This window comes from Prionailurus viverrinus, chromosome C2, assembly GCF_022837055.1.
Source record: "Prionailurus viverrinus isolate Anna chromosome C2, UM_Priviv_1.0, whole genome shotgun sequence".
Classification (NCBI taxonomy): domain Eukaryota; kingdom Metazoa; phylum Chordata; class Mammalia; order Carnivora; family Felidae; genus Prionailurus; species Prionailurus viverrinus.
The window spans coordinates 133,440,396-133,460,009 of record NC_062569.1 but is presented as its reverse complement, the minus strand read 5'-3'; the positions used below and the strand labels follow the sequence as shown (position 1 = coordinate 133,460,009).

The 19,614-nt window shown below is 38.5% G+C and overlaps 1 pseudogene; it reads right to left on the bottom strand.

The window, feature by feature from the left end:
* Nucleotides 1–18,350: 18,350 nt before the first annotated feature.
* The window catches only part of LOC125174533 (ribosome production factor 1-like), a 43,303-nt pseudogene continuing 42,039 nt past the window's right edge, over nt 18,351–19,614 (bottom strand).

The following is a 19,614-nucleotide window of genomic DNA, read 5'->3' as shown; positions in this document are numbered from 1 at the left end:
TTAGGTTCAGGCTCTGGGCTAAGAATAAAAACAGAAAGAACCAGGTGCCTAGGTGGCTCAGTTAGTCAATTGTCTGATTCTTGGTTTCAGCTCAGGTCATGATCTCATGGTTCATTAAATTAAGCCCTCCATTGGGCTCAGCACTAACAGCACAGAGCCTCCTTGGGATTCGCTCTCTCCTCTCTCCCTGACCCTCCTCCCACTTATGCCCTCTCTCTTTCTCAAAATAAGTAAATAGAAACATTTAAAAACAAAACAGAAAGAACCAAGGTCTTGGTGTCATGGGTGAACCTTTGATTCAACCACCCTACCTCTGGCTTTCCAGTTAAGTAATTAAAACATTTCTTTAAACTAATTTTTATTTCTTTAAATTTTTTTTGTATTTCTTTTCCAGTTCACTGCATTAGGTCACCCTTCTTTTTAGAATCATGCATCTCAGCTCTGCTGCTTTCCTCACAGTGATCCCCTTGAATCTCCAGTCCTTGTCTATACCCATTTAGGAAATTGACACCTGATTGATATATGTCTTCTCTACTCAAATCCCGCCATGGTCCTTGGGAACTTCAATATCCTTGGAATGCTGTGTCTGGCATCCTTATGTCAGGGACAGTGACCTCCTACCCTAATGACCTTTACCTCCATTTCTCCACATTATCTTCTCCACATTATCTGCTATTCCATTTTATGACACAAAGCCCTATCCCTGTCACTTTTTTCCACCTGTCCGACCCCCTTCCTCCCAACTAAACCTGTTTTTGTTTGTTTGTTTGTTTGTTTGTTTGTTTGTTTAACCTCAGCACATGCTTCCTGTTTCACACCTTTCCAGCTTTGGCTTTCTACCCTGTCTCTCATTTGCTCAGTTCCTTCCCAGTTTCACTTCCCTCCTTGTACTCACCTAGGACCTCTATTACCACATCCCTAATCAAATTCCCAATCCCTCTAATCAATGCCCCCATTCCCCTTTGGCCTTCTACTAATGTTCAATAGTCCTTAGCTTTTGAATAATCTGACCTTTATTTTTACAGGTAGTACTTCGGGGTGAGGTGTTACTTGGAAAAAAAAGCACATAATTAGACAATCCATTTAAGTGTGTTACTTTCAATTCATCTGGACCTAAGTACCATTTGATGTTCTTTCTTTTTTTTTTTTTTAAGTCTGTTTGTTTGTTTGTTTGTTTGTTTGTTTGGAGAGAGAGAAAGAGAGAGAGAACATGCACAAGCAGGGAAGGGACAGAGAAGGAGAGAGAGAGAATCCCAAGCAGACTCCATGGAGTCTGCCAGTGCATGGAGCCTGATGTGGGGCACAAACCCACAAACTGTGAGATCATAACCTGAGCCGAGATCAAGAGTCAGCCGCCTAACTGACTAAGCCACCCAGGAGCCCCTCAATGTTCTTTTTATTCATACTTTTCCCTGATATTGACCATTCTAAACTTTTACCTACTCTTCAAACCTCTGTCCATTCATTCCCTCATTCTTGGCAGATATTCTAGCTTCCTGTGTCATATAGAAAGTAGAAAACAGAAGCCACCAGTATAACTTACCTCATCTTCTTCCCTCCGTCTTTGCTTCCCTTTCTCCTTATCTTTCCAAGATCTGCTTCTGTCTCAGAGGAAGAGGCACTGCCCCATTTAGTGGAGAAAGACCCCTCCGCAGATATTTTTGACCTTACTAAGTTTTGCCTGCTCTAAAGTTTTAACTAATAAGTAGTCAGACCCATATGTGTTCCTGATGTTTACAGCCTCTTAGTCTCTGCTTTCTCTGGCCCTGTTCTCGTGCCAGAGACTAGCACATGCCAGTATAGTTCTGGCAGATTCAGTAGCAACCATTTTCTGAGATGCACTTTACCAGAGTAGGGGCTACACAAGAGTCCCCATTCTCACCAGCTGATGGCAAGGGAGTGCACTGAACTGCTGAGGGGTTAGTATTTAGCTGCCTGAGGAGAGCTCCAAGCAATTTGCCCACTGACATTTATTTTCCCTTAACTCTCTGTGACTGAACTTTCACCTCACATTCCTTAGCTCCCTGATCCTTGCTAGGATTAGAATTTTTGCAGAATTTTGCCTGCCTGGCTGGTGTTATCAGTTAGGTTGCTTTTTATTGCCAAACTCCTTTTGTAGTAATCTTAAGCAAAAAGGAATCTTGTTAGAAGGATGTTGAACACTCCAACAATTAGTGAGAAACTGTAGAAAAAGCTTGGCAAAAAGACAAAAAGCAGTGCCGCTTTATAAGGTCAGGAGGAAGACAGCACAGCAGACATTAGGTTAGGAAGCTGGGGGCCGGGGTGCCTGGGTAGTTCAGTCAGTTAAGCGCCCAACTCTTGCTTTCGGCTCAAGTCGTAATCTCACAGTTCATGAGTTAGAGCTCCTCATCGGGCTCAGTGCTGCTTGGGTGCAGACTGCTTGGAATACTCTCTCCCTCTCTCTCTCTCTGCCCCTCCTGCTCATTCTCTCCCTCTCTCTCTCAAAAACAAAACAAAACAAAACAAAACAAAACATAAAAACAGGAAGCTGTGGCTTTGCTACAGACACTGGCACTATTACTGTAACTGTGAACAGATTTGGACTGTCCTGTCTTCTTGGTGTTGTTCAAAATTCAAAGTCTTGAGCAAGAGTACCAGGCTGCCTGAACCTGACTGAATCACTTGCATGAGTCATGACTGCCCGGGTGGGAGTGAAGATGAAAGCAGGGAGAGATAGATGAATTTCCTTCATGTTTCACAGAGGGAGGCGGGATGCTTCAGCCAATCAGTAGCCGCCCTTTCAGATTTCTAACATCTATGCGCATCCTTCTTCCCATACCTAGAGGTATGAGAAAGATGTTCCTGCTAATAAAATACCTGAAATTGAACTCATCCTCTCCCTGATGGGACAGGAATCCTGACTTGCTTCATTTGGTTGCAACTTCAGTGGTTCAACTTTTCACTTTATTTACTTGAAAAGAGAAGTGCTACCATGTTGTTTATTACACGGGTAACATTTTACATCTTAAAATGGAAATACCTCCATTGCCTCAGAAAATGGCCTTAAGAAATTTAGAACCATTACAGTAAATAAACAGCAGCATATTTACTTAAAAATATGATAAAGCACCCCTGGCTTCAACTCTGACTAATTTTCCTCTTTTAAGTTCACCAGGCTTTTGGGGAGTTCAGTGTCAAGGTAAGAACATTTCCTCTATGAAACCATGGGATAACCCAAGGATTAGTAAACTTCTGTGAATGTAAATAGTAAAACACCAGGCCACGAACAAACATGGGACAGTTCCTCAATTTCCTCCACTACAGACTTCCTCTAAGTGTTGACAGTTCTTGATCTACTCTTAAATGTGAATCCTAAATAGCACAATTATGGTATTAAAAATACCATAAGAGGATGAAATATTTCAGAGAAACCTTCTAAATGCTAGACATGGATGCCTGTTTTTTCCTCCTTTCTTCCAGTAAAGGGGCTGGGAACCCCTGGGAACATTATTAGAACTAGTTATTTTCTTTGCACTCTATATTATCACCATTAAATCACATGGGATTGAGTTAGTAGCTTGTTTACTTTCTCTTACATTCTGGTAAACTTAAATTAAATGCCCTTAATTAATACTCACATTTCTGCAGAGTGGTCGGACTCCAGGCCAGGACACCCACCAGTAAAGACTAGCACATCCCCACTTGCTGGAACTTTTTCTATCATCTTGGTTATCAGTGTTAAAAGATAAAGCCAAATGCTTTTTTTTGTTAAGTTTATTTGTTTATTTTGGGGGAGACAGAGACAGTGCAAGTGGGGGAGGGGCAGAGAGAGAGGGAGACACAGAATCTGAGGCAGGCTCCAGGCTCTGAGCCGGCAACACAGAGCCCCACATGGGGCTTGAACTCATAGACTTCAAGATCATGACCTGAGCTGAAGTCGGATGCTTAACCAACTGAGCCACCCAGGAGCCCCTTTAAAGTTTTTATTTTTTTTATTTTTATTTTTTTTATAAGAATTGCTATGGTCATTTTTTTTTTAATGTTTGTTTATTTTTGAGACAGAGAGAGACAGAGCATGAACGGGGGAGGGTCAGAGAGAGAGGGAGACACAGAATCTGAAACAGGATCCAGGCTCTGAGCTGTCAGCACAGAGCCCGACGTGGGGCTCGAACTCACAGACCGCGAGATCATGACCTGAGCCGAAGTCGGACGCTTAACCGACTGAGCCACCCAGGCGCCCCAAAGTTTTTATTTTTAAGTTGTCATTTAAATTCCACTTAGTTAACCTACAATGTAATATTAGTTTCATAAAGTCAAACACTGAACAGAAGTGCTCAACAGGCTTCTTAGAGCTTTAGGAATTGAATTGCCTAGTTTATTAGCTGCTACTCTCAGGTAGACCTCAGTGGATAGGACATGTTTTTCCCCTAGTCTTTAATGTAGAATAACAGCATTCTATACCATTTCATAAATACTCAAGGATTTACTGATTAGAATGATCATAAAACTTTATTAGTGTATCAGTTATTTATAATGAACATCAGAAGTTAGTGATTTTGCAATTCACATTGTGTTACGTCTTATTTAGTTGCATTGCTATGTTGCAGTTTCCCCAGTTTACACTCTTCTTCAGTAGATGCAGCAGCCATAGAAACGTGCTGCTCATAGAAACGTGTGGGATGTGTCATTGGTGGATGGCCCCAGATATGGGCCCCTCAGTCCATCATTGCATTTCCCCAAAGTCCACATTTCTCACTGGCTGCTCTCAGCCCAGGACTGAGCCTGGCAAGGACACAAAGACAGGTCAATTCCTGCAAGGTGCAGTTTTCCTCTGCAGGGAAACTGTGGCTTGAGGAGTCCTCATTGGCTTAGCCAAAGCTTCTTAGAAGGATCCTGAAGTCTGAGAATCTAGTTATCCAATTCTTCATTTCCTCTCTCTTTCCCACAGACTTGCACCATGGGCTGAGAGCTTGCCCCAACTCCTTTATCTTCCCACAATTTCCTATCTGACAGATGTCTCAAATGCATCTCTTGCATGTTCAGTCCTGTCTTGGTGTCTACTTTTGGAGGGCCTGAACTAATGCATGTGACACTGATAGTGATCCAAGAAAGCAGTGGTATTGTAATGTTGAATGGAACACTGCTACCTACAGCCTTCTCATCATATGAGATAATGAAATCCCTTTGTTATTTTTTTAAAGCATTTTTATTGTGAACTATAACATGCATGTAGGGATTTGCAGAAAATAAAATTGTACAGTGTAATGAATTATCATTAACTAAATGCTCATGAAAACACCAGCAAGGTCATGAAATATGACATTTCTAGAACCTAGAAGGGCCCCAAATGCTTCCTCCTACATTACTTTCCTCTCAATGAAAGAAATTACTAACTTGTGATGAACTCTTCCTTATGTTTGTTTATAATTTTCCCACCAAAGCATGCATGCATTCACGCATCTCCAAGCAATGTACTTCCATTTGACTTTTTAACTAGGTATAAACAGAGTTGTTCCTATATATTTCATGTCTGTTATCTTCTACTCATTATGTTCTTGATATTCATCCATGCTCTATTCTTGTATTTGTAATTTAAAAATTTTTATTGCTAATGGTGCTCCATCTTATGATATATACATTTATTTATTCTTTATGGATTGAAATATGAATAATTTCAAGATTGGGGTTATTAAAAATAATGCTGTAGACATTCTTGGACCTGTTTCTTGGTGCATACAGCATACATTTGTTTGGTATAATCTAGTATTTGACTTTGTAGTCATAGGGTATATATACTTTTACTTTAAGGAGAATAATAAACTAGTTTCCAAAGTGGTTGTACCAATTTGCACCCCCACCATCACTGCATGGGTATTGTTCTACATTGCTCTATAACTTCACCAAGAAAAAAAAAGAGAGAGGACTCAAATAAATAAAGTCAGAAATGAAAACGGAGATGTTATAACCGATACCAACAGAAATACAAAAAAATCCTAAGAGACTACTATAAACAATTATACACCTATAAATTGGACAATCTGGAAGAGATAAATAAATTCCTAGAAACATATAATATTCAAAAAAAGAAGCATGACAAAATAGAAAATCTGAAGGGTGGCTGGGTGGCTCATTTGGTTAAGTGTCAGATTCTTGATTTTGGCTCAGGTCACAATCTCACGGTTTGTAAGACGGAGCCCCGTGTCAGGCTCTGTGCTGACAGCATGGAGTCTGCTTGGGATTCGCTCTCTCCTTCCCTCTCTCTGCCCCTTCCCCCTCAAAATAAATAAACAAACATAGAAAGAAGGAAGGAAGGAAAGAAAGAAAGAAAGAAAGAAAGAAAGAAAGAAAATCTGACCAGACCAATTACTAATAAGGAGATTGAATCCATCATCCAAAACCACTGAACAAACAAAAGTTCAGGACTAGACAGCTTTACTGGTGGATTCTACCTAATATTTAAAGAAAAATTAATGTCAATTTTTAATTGAACTCTTTCAAAACATAGAAGAGGAGAAAACTCTTCCAAACTCAGTTTATGTGACCAGCATTATCCTGATACCAAAACCAGACAAGGATGCGATAAGAAAAGATAATTACAGGCCAATATCTCTAATGAACACAGATGCAAATATCCTCAACACAATATTACCAAACCAAATGGAACAGTACATTAAAAAGATCATATGCCATGATCAGTGGAATTTATTCCAGGAATGAAAGGATGGTTTCATCTCTACAAATCATCACTGTGATAAACCACATTAACAAAAAGAAGGATAAAAATCATATGATCATCTCAATAGATGCAGAAAAAGCATGTGACAACATTCAACATCCATTTATTATAAAAACTCTCAACGAAGTGGGTATGGAGGGAACATAACTCAACATAATAAAAGCCATTCATGACAAGTCCACAGCTAACATACTCAATGGTGAAAAGCTGAAAGCTTTTGCTTTAAGATCAGGGATAAGACAAGGATATGAAATCTTGCCACTTTTATTTAATGTAGTATTGTAGTTCCTAGCCAGAGAAATTAAGTACAAAAAGGAAAAAAAGTCATACAAATTGGAAAAGAAGAAGTAAAACTCACTATTTGCAGATGACATGATATTATATATAGAGAAAACCTTAAAGACTCCATTAAAAAACTGTTAGAACCTATAAATGATTTCACTAAAGTTGCAGAATACAAAGTCAATACACAAAAATTTGTTGTGTTTTTAGATATTAATAACAAACTATTAGTAAGTTAAATAAAAGAAACAATCCAATTTACAGTTGCATCAAAAGGAATAAAATAGGAATAAATTGAATCTAGTTAAGGAGGTGAAAGACCTATATATTGAAAACCATAAGACATTAATGAAAGAAATTGAAGAAGACACAAATAAATGGAAAGATATTTCCTGCTCATGGATTGTAAGAATTAATATTGTTAAAAATATCCATACTAGGGGTGTCTGGGTGGCTCAGTTGGTTAAGTGTAGGACTCTTGATTTCATGTCAGGTCATGATTTCATGGTTCAGGGGATCGAGCCCCATGTCTATCTCTGTGCTGCATGAGATTCTGCATGAGATTCTCTCTCTCTCCCTCTCTCTCTCTACCCCTCCCAGTTCTCTCTCTCTCTCTCAAATAAATAAATAAATAAATAAACTTTTAAAATTAAAAAAAAAATGTCCATACTACCCAAAGCAGTCTACAGATTTAATGCAATATCCATCAAAATTCCAATGGCATTTTTTACAAAAATAGACCAAACAATTCTAAAATTTGTATGGAATCATAAACACCTGAATAATCAAAGCAATCTTAAGAAAGAATAACAAAGCTGGAGGGATCATGCTCCCTGATTTCAAACTATATTACAAAGCTATAGTAATTAAAATAGTATGGTATTGACATAAAAACAGACACATAGATCAATGGAACAGAATAGAGAGCCCAGAAATAAACCCAGAAGAGGCAAGAATATGCAATGGAAAACATACAGTATTTTCAATTAATAATATTGGGAACATTGGACAACCACATGCAAAAGACTGAAACTGGACCACTATTTTACAACATATACAAAAATTAACTCAAAATGGATTAAAGGACTGAATGTGAAACCTGGTATCATAAAATCCCTAGAAGAAAGCCTAGGTGGTAAGCTCCTTGGCATAGGTGTTATTTGAATCTGATACCAAAAACAATAACAATAAAAGGAAAAATAAACAAGTGGGAATACATCAAACTAAAAAGCTTCTGCCCAGCAAAGAATTGATCAACAAAGTGAAAATGTAACCTACTGAATGAAAGTGAATATTTGCAAATGATATATCCAATAAGGGGTTAATATCTAAAATACATAAGGAACTCATACAACTCAATAGCAAAAGAAACAAAAAAATAATTCAAATAAAAAATCAGCAGAAAATCTGAGTAGGCTTTTTTTTTTTTCCTAAAAAAGACATACAGGTGGCCAAACAGCACATGAAAAATACTGTGTATCATTAATCATCTGAGAAATACAAATCAAAACCCCTCACCCCTGTTAGAATGGCTGTTTTCAAAAAGGTTAGAAATAGCAAGTGTTGGCAAGGATGTGGAGAAAAAGAAACTCATGTGAACTACTGGCAGTAATGTAAAGTGGTACAGCCATGATGGAAAACAGTATGGAGATTCCTCAAAATACGAAAAGTAGAACTACCGTATGATCAAGCAATTCCTCTTCTGTGTATTCATCCAAGGAAAATGGAAACACTAACCTGAAAAGATATATGTATCCCTATGTTTATTGCAGCATTATTTATAATAGCCAAGATATGGAAACAACCTAGGTGTCTATCACTGGATGAATGGATAAAGAAACTGGTAAATCTATACAGTAGAACATTATTCAGTCATAAAAAGAAATGAAATCTTGCCATTTGTGTGAATATGGATGGACCTTGAGGGTATTACGCTTAGTGAAATAAGTCAGACAGAGAAAGACATATACTGTATGAGCTCTTTTATATGTGGAATCTAGAAATAAAGAAATCAATCACTCAATCAATCAAGCTCATAGATATAGAGAACAGATTAGTGGTTGCCAAAGGTATGGGGAATGGTGGGAGAAATGTTTGAACTGTTTCTCAGTTTTTTTTAATAGTTTAAGTAAATTGAATAAAAAATATTATCTCTCAAAAAATTGAGATGATGTTGTTTTAAGTTGTTTAAGTTGGGAGTTTTGTTATGCAGCAAAAGCTCACTGACACAAACTTATTTTAGAGTTGTTTTTTACATTTGTCACAGTGACAAGTTTTTCTGTTTATTGCATCTGCTGTTTCTCATCATGGTAGTTCATTTATTCATGCATACTGTAATTTTTTATGGAGACCTATTTGCAATGAAGAATTTTGTTGAGGGCCTCTGTGATTCCTAGGTTGTAAATGTAAAAGAATCAGTTTTGAGTTTTGCACTGAATGAGCCCTAGCTATTACAATGGTCTGTATGAATTATATTACTAATTTTTTGGCTGTAAATTTTGTACTACACACTAGTTTAAATTTGTATCTATATGGCAGGATTTTCCTGTTACTTTGGTTAGTTGGATAATTTTTCTAGATTCATTTTTTTCATAAACCAGGAAGCTCCTTGTGGGTCTATTATTTTGAGACTCAATTCCAGCTCCTCCACTTCTAACCCCCATGAAGCCACAGCCTCTATTATCTCATGGGCATTAAAACCTCAGCTCTAGATTCCCAGGGAAGTTTTTAATTTTTTATTAATATAAAAACATTTTTCAAATGTTTATTAATTTTTGAGAGACAGAGACACTGAGCTTGAGTGGGGGAGGGGCAGAGAGAAAGGGAGACACAGAATCTGAAGCAGGCTCCAGGCTCTGAGCTATTAGCACAGGGCCTGACGCAGGGCTTGAACTCACAGACCGCGAGATCATGACCTGAGCCAAAGTCAGACACTTAACCAAATGAGCCACCCAGGTGCCCATTTTTTAAATTATTTTTTAAAGTTTTTATTTATTTATTTTGAGAAGGGGAAAGCATGAGTGGGGGAGGGGCAGAGAGAGAGAGGGAGAGAGAGAGAATCCCAAGCAGGCTCTGCACTGATAGTGCAGAGCCTGATGCAGGGCTTCAACTCATGAACCGTGAGATCATGACCTGAGCCAAAGTCTGACGCTTAACCAACTGAGCCACCCAGGCACTCCTCCAAAGGCATTAATTTTGACTTCTGGAAATAGCTCTTTTCTTCTTTGGAGCAGAGGTATTTAAAACAGATTAACTTTATTTTGTCCAACATTTCTGTGTGTTTGTATCCATGTTTGTTTCCTTCCATGTCAGATCAGGCTATCATGTTTCTAAATGTCTGTGTAGGATTCTATAGCATTAATTAGTATCTGCTGAGTAACTGCTACAAATTTAGCATATATTCAGTATTGCTCCTACTCCCTTTATTAGCTTCACTCAACCTTTAAAATTATCTGTCTTATCCTTTCTCCCTGAGTGGTTGGTAAACTCCTTGTGGGGAAGATATGTTTTATTCTTTTTGTTTCCTGCCTTGTCCTCAAAAAGATCTTGCATGATAACTGCTCAATGAATATTTTAAAATATTTACTTTTAAAATGTATAATTTGAAAATAAGGTGGACCCATGGGAAGTTTTAAAAATATACATTAACTATTGGGGCACCTGGGTGGCTCAGTCAGCTAAGCATCCAACTTCAGGTTATGATTTCGCAGTTTGTGAGTTCAAGCTCTGCATTGGGCTCTCTGCTGTCAGGCTTTAGAATGGAAGTGATGAGGTTTTGTTTACAGTTTGTGAGAGTTGACAAAATACTGAAGAAAATCTTATTAATGTGAATGACACCATTGCAGGCACATAAGCAATTAGGTCACCTCTGTGCCTTGCTTTATATTACCTCAGAGGAGCTCTTTTTACTTCAGTCATCGCAGTGGCAGGTGAAAACTAGACTGTACCTCATCTTAGCTGCCCTGTGACACTGTTACTTTCTGCTCTGGCCTCTTTGTCACCTCTGTGGGGAGATGCCTGTGGGAACCTGTTCAGCCATTCTTCTGCATGGACAAACCCAAAAGGGAGAAAATGCTAACATCTCAATGGGCAACCCTTGACCAGTGGAGGGTGGGAGACTGGACAAATCATCTATTGTTTCAGCCCTAGGTGAACAACTCTGACTCACATTTTACACAGCATCTCAGTCTCCAGCAGGATCAAGGTCCACTTGCCCAGTAATGAACGGTTTGATAATACACCTCGGTTTATCTTTCTGTTCCCAGTTGCACTCTACCAGGATCTTTACTCTTATTCCTTAGGATTACTGCCCCCAAATTACTTTTGCCTTGTCATGGGCTCTTCTTTTTTGGGATGAAACTCAGGCTAAGACAACGAAACCAACATATTATAGAATAGTTAGTGAAGAGGCCTAACTTCCCTGAAGGGGAGTTTCAACTTCATCAACTAGTTCACAAATCTCATTTAGAAACGTAGGTCTGTGAGGAAAAAAATTGGCCTAATTCAAGAGTAGGGCTTTTAGGATCCTTAGAGAGATCTCTAGAAGGACAACTTCAATTCTGGTAGTGGAATCTTTAAGTAACAGCTGCCAAAGAGGGTTAAATTGGTAGGAAGAAGTAGGCAGATAGACTGGCACCATAGAGCCAAAAAAAAATAAGTACTTAGGATTTCAAAAGAAACTACATGTTCTTCCATATTTTGAGCTCTGTATTCTCAATTGCCGCCTTCTTCTTCTTCTTCTTCTTCTTCTTCTTCTTCTTCTTCTTCTTCTTCTTCTTCTCAATTGAAAAGAATGCATTTTGGCACGGTTTAAAAGATGTGTTACAACCATGTGGGTCCAATTAACAATTGACTCAAGATTCTGGTATCAAGTGTGTAGGCTAGATGACTAATAAGTCCAGAATGCTATTCAGTAAAGTCCATTTTTCTTCTACAGATAAACCAGCATATGACAATAGACACTCAGGAAGTTGAGGCCAGAAGGAATAAAATGTTCCCTAGACACTTTAATCCTGGTTGTGTTTTCTGCCTTGACAAAATTGCTGAAAGTAAATATCTCTATAAGCTGGGGAATGTTTTGGGCGTCCCTTTCACAGTGGCTCTAATAAGTCCTGCTCATAGTAGAGGATACTGGTTTGACTCTCAGCCACAATCTTTTGAGTAGTTATGCCCAAGGGAGGTGGAACAGACACTTAGTGAAACAGAAGCCTTGTCTATTTCTTAAGTAAACATTTATCAGATGAACTGGTGTATAAAATTTATCATATCAGGAAGAGCCAACCTTAATATCAAACATGACATAGTTCAAGCATAAACAAATTATTATGCAAATAATAGGTAGCCATGGAAGCAATGAGAACAACAAATTATCATAAGAATATACTTGAGCTGGTCTGGATACTGGGACAGGGTAGTTTCCATACACCATTTCTGGTCCTCCAAACAACTTTGCAAGGTAAATATGATTCTCTTGATTTTCCAGTGGAAGAAATTGAAACTCAGAATTCTGCACCCAGAGCTATATAGCTGGTAAATGGCAGTGCCTGGATTAAAATAACTAATCATCAGGATTATGATCATTAAGATTGATGACATTTATGTGTACATACTGATGATCAAAACTGGGATGATGACCTTCCATATGTTATTTATTCCAACAACAACTTCTTGAGTTAGTCACATCATGCCCATTCTACATATGAAGAAAGTAAATTTTGAAGGTTAAAGGGCTCCATCAAAGTCATATGATGGGCATGCAGCAGCTCTGGAATTTTAACTAGGATATGAAGGATTATTCTGCCCTCACCCATTCTACCAAGCCTCTGAAAACAGGTTTCTCATGTCCTGCCCTATGCCTGCCTCAACTGACATGTTTCAATCAAGCATGTGAGAGGGTAAGTTCCATTTCCCACTCTTGCCCCCAAGGGTCTGACTAATGCTGCTCTCTTCAAAGAACTGCTAACATCTCTAGTTTAAGCAATGTGCAAAATAACTGATGCAAATAAAATCTCTTTCCCCAAGGCCTCTCTTATGCATGGTTCATTTTCTGGACTAACAAGACCAAGAGGTGGCCCTGCAGGGTGAACCCATGACATGTTGGTAACTTCAGTGCCTCAGTGGAGCCACAAGCAAGATTTAATGGAAAACAGGCACATTTTATGGTAAATCAGTTTCATTTCTGAGAGATCTTCACACAGTGTCTAAGGAGCAATGACAAGCTGGAAAACTAGATTGACAGTTGATTCAGATGTCTACTATTATGTTCTCCTTCCTTCTGACACAACATGTTTGTTTCTTAAAAAGCAGAATTCTAGATCTTCAGGATTAAAGGCAGAGAGAAATAATTTCATATGTAGGTTGCATAGCAGCTTTCTGGATTTTAGCAAAGCTTCTTTGACGTTTTTGCATTCAGAGAAGGACCTAAGAACAATATGAAGGAGGGAAGCAACAGTCTCATTTTTATTTCTAGAGTTAGCAATGAGGTGTCAGACAATTTCCTTGTTTTCTATTTGGATTCTCAAACCGCCCAGCTTCTCCTTTAAAACTCGCCACTTAAATTGTCTCACCTAAATAGAAAGCATGACTTTTGTTGAGAGTTCCTCAAAATAAATCGAAAGCCTAGTATCTAATTCTTAAATAGCACAACAATGCAGTGACATAACTCTACAGCACACAAAAATACAGGTTTTGTACACACTTGTATACATGAAAAGAAAGTGCATGGACAGAAATGGGATCCATTACTAATTAACTGTATTATTTTGGTCAAGGCTCTTGGTCTCTGTGAACAGTTTCTATATCTGCACATTGGGGTTATCTATTTTAAGGACCTCTAAAATTTTTCCATTTTATGTAGAATACACAAACATAAGATCATATTATAGATGATACCCAAAGAGAAAAGATGAGGAATTCCTCCTTACAAACTGCTAATTTATGAAAAAAATTTTATCCCCACCTCTATGTCTCTTATAGTTTGTGATTTTTCTTCACTGCCTTTCCTCCTAACTTCCTGAAAATTGATGACAGTGAGTTACTGATATCAAGCAATCTCTATTAAGAGACCCCTTCCCAAGAGGGCAATCCAGTTGGCCCTGGCTAGCCTTTGATTTGACAGTGTCACTAGGAAAAAAAAAAATCTCTCTCAATGATTTAAGAAGTCCAGACTCAAAAGTGAAAGAGCAAGGGGTTGATCTGATTTTCCACCTCCTCTGAAGAGAATTGAATACAAGTTCACAAGGAGGTCTTTCATAGGCTAATTTCTTCTTGTATCCCAAGCAAAAGGAGGGCGTGTGGAACCTAGTCATGTAAAAGGAAAAGTAGGCATGAAGCCTGTGTACTCTTTCCCCATCCTTCAAGAAGAGGCAAGGAAGCATTTGTATTTGATAAGTGTCTTCTGTAAGTAAGGTACTTACTATGGTAGAGCATGTGTAAAGAAGAACTTACGTTCTTGATTTTCCTGATAGAGATACTAGGTTCAAAGTGGTTAAATATCTCAAAAATAGCAAGACACTCATGGAGTTAGTCAGTTCTACTGAGTCTAGTAAGTCAGTTCTAAATGTGTATCTTTTTGCCGTCCTAATGTGTTGGTTTCACTGTGCTAACAGAAGCAAGGGGTGGCTGCTTAAGGGTGTGGACATTAAGTTAGGTTGTTTTCCTACTTTTGAGTCCAAGGATTTGAGCTGAGTTAGCAAATGTTTTATAATGAAAATCTATTAAGAAATAGTGCTAAAAAGTAATACTATGGACATCCTTATTAGGAATTGGTGCCAGCTGAGTTCCATTGTACCTATCAATTTTTCATGGCTTGATAAGTTAAATGCACTCAAGAAGGTAAGACAATTGTATCTATAGCAAGAGGGTTTGGGGGCACCAGGAATATACATCCACCAGGAAGCAACCTCTAAAAACAGCCTCCAGGGGAGCCTGGGTGGCTCAGTCGCTTGGGCGTCCAAGTTTGGCTCAGGTCATGATCTCACAGTTCACAGTTCATGAGTTTGAGTTCTGTGTCAGGCTCTGTGCAGACAGCTTGGAGCCCGGAGCCTTCTTCAGATTCTGTGTCCCACTCTCTCTCTGCCCCTCCCCTGCTGGTACTCTGTCTCTCTCTCTCTCTCTCTCTCAAAAATAAATAATATTAAAACAAATTAAAACAAACAAACAAACAAATAAAAACCTTCATACAGGGCACAAAATGCATCATTGGTAGACATGAAAACATGACCGGGGCACCTGGGTGGCTCAGTTGGTTAAACATTCGACTCTTCGTTTCGACTCGGGTCATAATCTCACATTTCATGAGGTCCAGCCCCACCTTAGGCTCTGTCTGACAGTGCAGAGCCTGCTTGGGATTCTCTCTCTCCCTTCCTCTCTGCCCCTTCCCCTGCTTGCACTTGCTCATGCAATCTCTCTCTCTTTCTCAAAATAAATAAACTTAAAAAAAATACAAAAGAAATAAATAAAAACTTGACCTTTCCCCGAACTTTTGAGGGGGTTAAGTCAGTGATGACAACGTGCCATCTACACAACATTTTCTTTGGTTCTAATTATACCACGTTGGTTAATATTTCTGAAAATCAAATGACAATTGGGCTGTTGGTGGCTTTATAAGAGCCAATATCTGTTAGAGTGAAGTAGTGTCAACCACAAGAACATAGCAATGACAGAAAAGGTGTGGGTAGACATTTTTTTTCGCTTTATTTTTACAATATCTATTTCCAGATTGCTCAATAACATCTGCTGGTAACTGAAAACTCAGCTAAGAAAATAAAAAATGCAATGTTTATGGCTTTGGAAGCATACTGTGGATAACTCATTTCTGAACATGTATTTCCAAGGCATGCCAGAGCATCATCTCAGCCTGCCCTTATTTCCCCATTCCTGTAAATATTAAGGGAGATTCTTCCCTTTATAGGTTTTGTCTGTCTCTTTACCTGCCACTTACCAAAACAAAATAAGTATTCTTTAGAGGAACTACCAAGTGCAGTTTGGATTTGATGTTTCTATGAATATTTTTAGCTATACCAGATGAAAAGTAGACACGTTGCTCCCTTCTTTCCTTCTTCTCTTCCATCTTTCCCTTCTTTCTTAAACAAAACAAAAAACCCTACTTTTTATTTATATTAAAGACATATATATGTAAAACTTAAAGAGGCAAATAATAATGAAAAACACCAATTCCTTTTCTGCCCATCTTCTTTTCTCCAAGGAAACTGCATTCACCAATTATTTAGCGGCTGAATTTGGTGTTTACCTTTTCATTTCTAAATAACATGCTTATTTGGCTACTTCTTGATTTTTCAGTTTTATGCATTACCTATCAGGTTCTTACTATAGAAAATGAGGATTTAGTTCTCTTTCCCTCCCATTCCTATCACACTCGTGTACCCTCATCCACTCACTCATCTTTCCACTCTGGTTATTTTATCATTTTGTTTGGATTAGTATTCAGTGTTCACATGATTATAAAGAATAGCTACAGGTTTGCCATGTAGTAAGTTATGATTACTTTTTCATGCATATTCTTTTGTTCATACCACATGTCCATCACCCTGTTTATGCCTGCTGGCCTGAGATAATAAATAATAATGCCCACTCAATATGAGTGTGCGTCAGCTGAGAAACCCCTATTCAACACAAAGTCTTTGCCAGCTACTGGGATATTGTACCTGAGGAAATTTCTTCCCGATCTTGTACCTGAGGAAATTTCTTCCCGATCTTTTTGACTACTCAAATTGGAACTGGATGTCATCTATGCCAGTGCACAGCTGTCATTTTGGGATCCCAATTTATGTCATCTGGTTGAATCCCTTAGCCCTATCTTACACTGATTTCCATTCCCTACCTTATGCCTTCCTATTTCTTGATTCATTCCCTCCTACTACAGGGTATGGGAGCTTCTACTTTCCTCTATATACACTTCCATGACTTTTGATTTTTTTTAAGTACAATAACCTACATGTGGAAGAAGAGATTAAATGAGATAACACTTGACTTTTTATAACATCCCAACACCATCTTTTTTCCACCTTCACCCACCTCTGCTCCTGTCCATATTTGCTGGCATGGATAGATGGGCTCCTGAGAGTTAACAGCCTGGAGGGCTGCACAAAGTCAAGCTTCCTTTGTTGTGGATACAGCCCAGAGCAGCTGGGAGAGATTATTACAGACACTACACCAGCAATGAGGTGTTTTTCTCTTTCCACTCTTCTTTGAGGAGGGCATGTAATCACTGAGCCCTGTGAATGCTAGAGTGGAAATCCAATCATACCTACTAGGGCTGAGGGTGTTGTCCTATAGACCTTCACTGAATATCTGGTCCTGAAGATAAGGGGGCTGGCTTTATGCCTTTGAAAGACACTTTTTCAAAAAATCAGGTGCCTGTATTCCTGTTAGACACTTAGAGACATTTGAGGGCAGATTAAATTTCTTGAATATGTAATCTTACAGTTATAACAGAACTATTGTGCTCCAGGAAATCTCTTTTTGTCTTTTTACATTGTATTTTAATTTTTATGAAAATAATTGTGTGCATAATTTAAGATGTCAAATAGCTTATGATAAAAAAAAAAGCAGTTATTTGGGCCAACTTTTCCATTCTATGAAAACTATATCTCAGAGGCAATACCACATTCAACACTTTGTTCTCCTTTTTAAAAAATAACACACTTTTACTTCTCTTTCTTGTTTGCTAGTTTACGTTTTGTCTAATCATTTCCTACTATAGACTATTAGGAATCACTGTCTTTTATGTGATTTCACCTTTCTCAGCACACTCTTTCCATTCTTCCCCATTTCCAATGTATTTAAGTCACAATTTTTGGTTAAGTCAATATCCAGAATTTACTCTATTATGGCTATGCAATTATTTTCAGAAGTGAGTGACGTAGTGGTTGGGAGACAATTCTCATGGCCTTTTTTTTTTTTTTTTTTTGCATTTTGGCACGTTATTACTAGAGACACTGACAGCTTTTGTTCCAGACTACCATCTTAAGAGTGTATGCATAATCAACAGCTTTGGAAGACAGTGACTGTCTCCCTCCAGGGCAGGGGACAGGTTTGTTTAATGTCCACTCTGGGGCAAAGGTCATACAGGCTTGCTTTCAGCCCATTATAAAAGACTGGGGTTCCCTAAACTCAGGGGTCCTCAGGGAAACCACAGCAACTGTGATTGTTCACGCTGCTTGCTATTCTGTGAGAAATGAAATTCTTTGCTTCTGGTCCAGGAATCTTCATTCTTCCACCAGTATCCATGAAACTCTGGCAGGCTAATTTGTTGGCTTGCAAGCAGGGGTCTCAGACTCCTCCTAGTTCTTTACAATAATAAAACTCTGGCTTCATTTCCTTTCCTGAACTTTTTAGAAATTTCTGATACTTAGTATTTGCTTTTGTTTTTTTCTTTGCTACGTTTGTACCCCCTGATGAGATGCACTGAGAAAAGCTCGCCATGATTTCCATGGTATTCCTGACCAGGATACATAACCTGCATCTGGCCCTGAGACACACTGTGAGGGTCATCCAATAGAATGTGAAGCTTGTACTCTTTAAAACTGATAAAGATGTCAAAGACTGAGAAATACTGTTTTAGGTTGAAAGGATCTGAAGAGACATAAAAACCCAAAATAACACATATTCTTTGGCACAATCCTACATCAAAAAGGAAAAACCAAACAGTTTAGACAGTTGGCAAACTTGGGTAGAAAAATGTCCTTCTTTGGGGGAAATATACACTAGAAGTTTAAGAGGTGATGGGACATCTAGCCCAAAGCTTTCTTTTAAAAGGTTCAGAATACAACTGATGATAATGAGCACATTACCTCCTATACACATGCATGTGTACATACACAGACATACACATGGGGAAGGGGAGAGAGAGATAGAGGAGGTTGGTGATCATATATATTCAGTAAAATGTTAATGTTTGGGAAAACTGAATAAAAAGGATACAGGAGATCTTTGTTCTGATGTGGACATTTTTATATAAGTTATTTCAAAATAAAAGAGTGGGGCACTAAAGTACTGATTGGAGGCTGTATGTTCACAGAAAGCTTATCAAGTGTCAGATTTCACTGTGGAGCAATCAGGAAGGAGCTGGCAGTCTTGCTGTAGGACTCCTGGCCACCCATATCTATAGGGCTAGACAGTTTCCTCAGAAGACTTTCTCTACTATCTCGCATGATGGAGTATAATCCTGATGGTCAACTTTCTTAAGGCCCAGAGTAGAAGAGATGTCACTTCTGAGAGTAGACTCACTGAACATCTCACTTTTCAGCAGGAATCTCCTATGATACATAGAAGTCATGTGCCTGCATGGACTAAAGAACCTCCTAACTCCTTATTAAGACTTTTAACAGGGGCACCTGGGTAGCTCAGTTGGTCTGACTGGCTCAGGCCATGCTGTCACAGTTCGTGAGTTTGAGCTCTGCATTGGGCTCTCTTCTGTCAGCACAGAGTCTGCTTCAGATCCTCTATTCCCCCCTCTTTGCCCCTTCCCTGCTTGAATGCTGTCACTCATAAATAAATAAAACATTAAGAAAAAAGACTTTTAACAAATTCTTCTATTTTCAGCCCTACTTGCAAACCTAGTGCCTCTATTGATGGATATGTTCTGAGTTTCTGTGGCATGACTCAACTTGCTT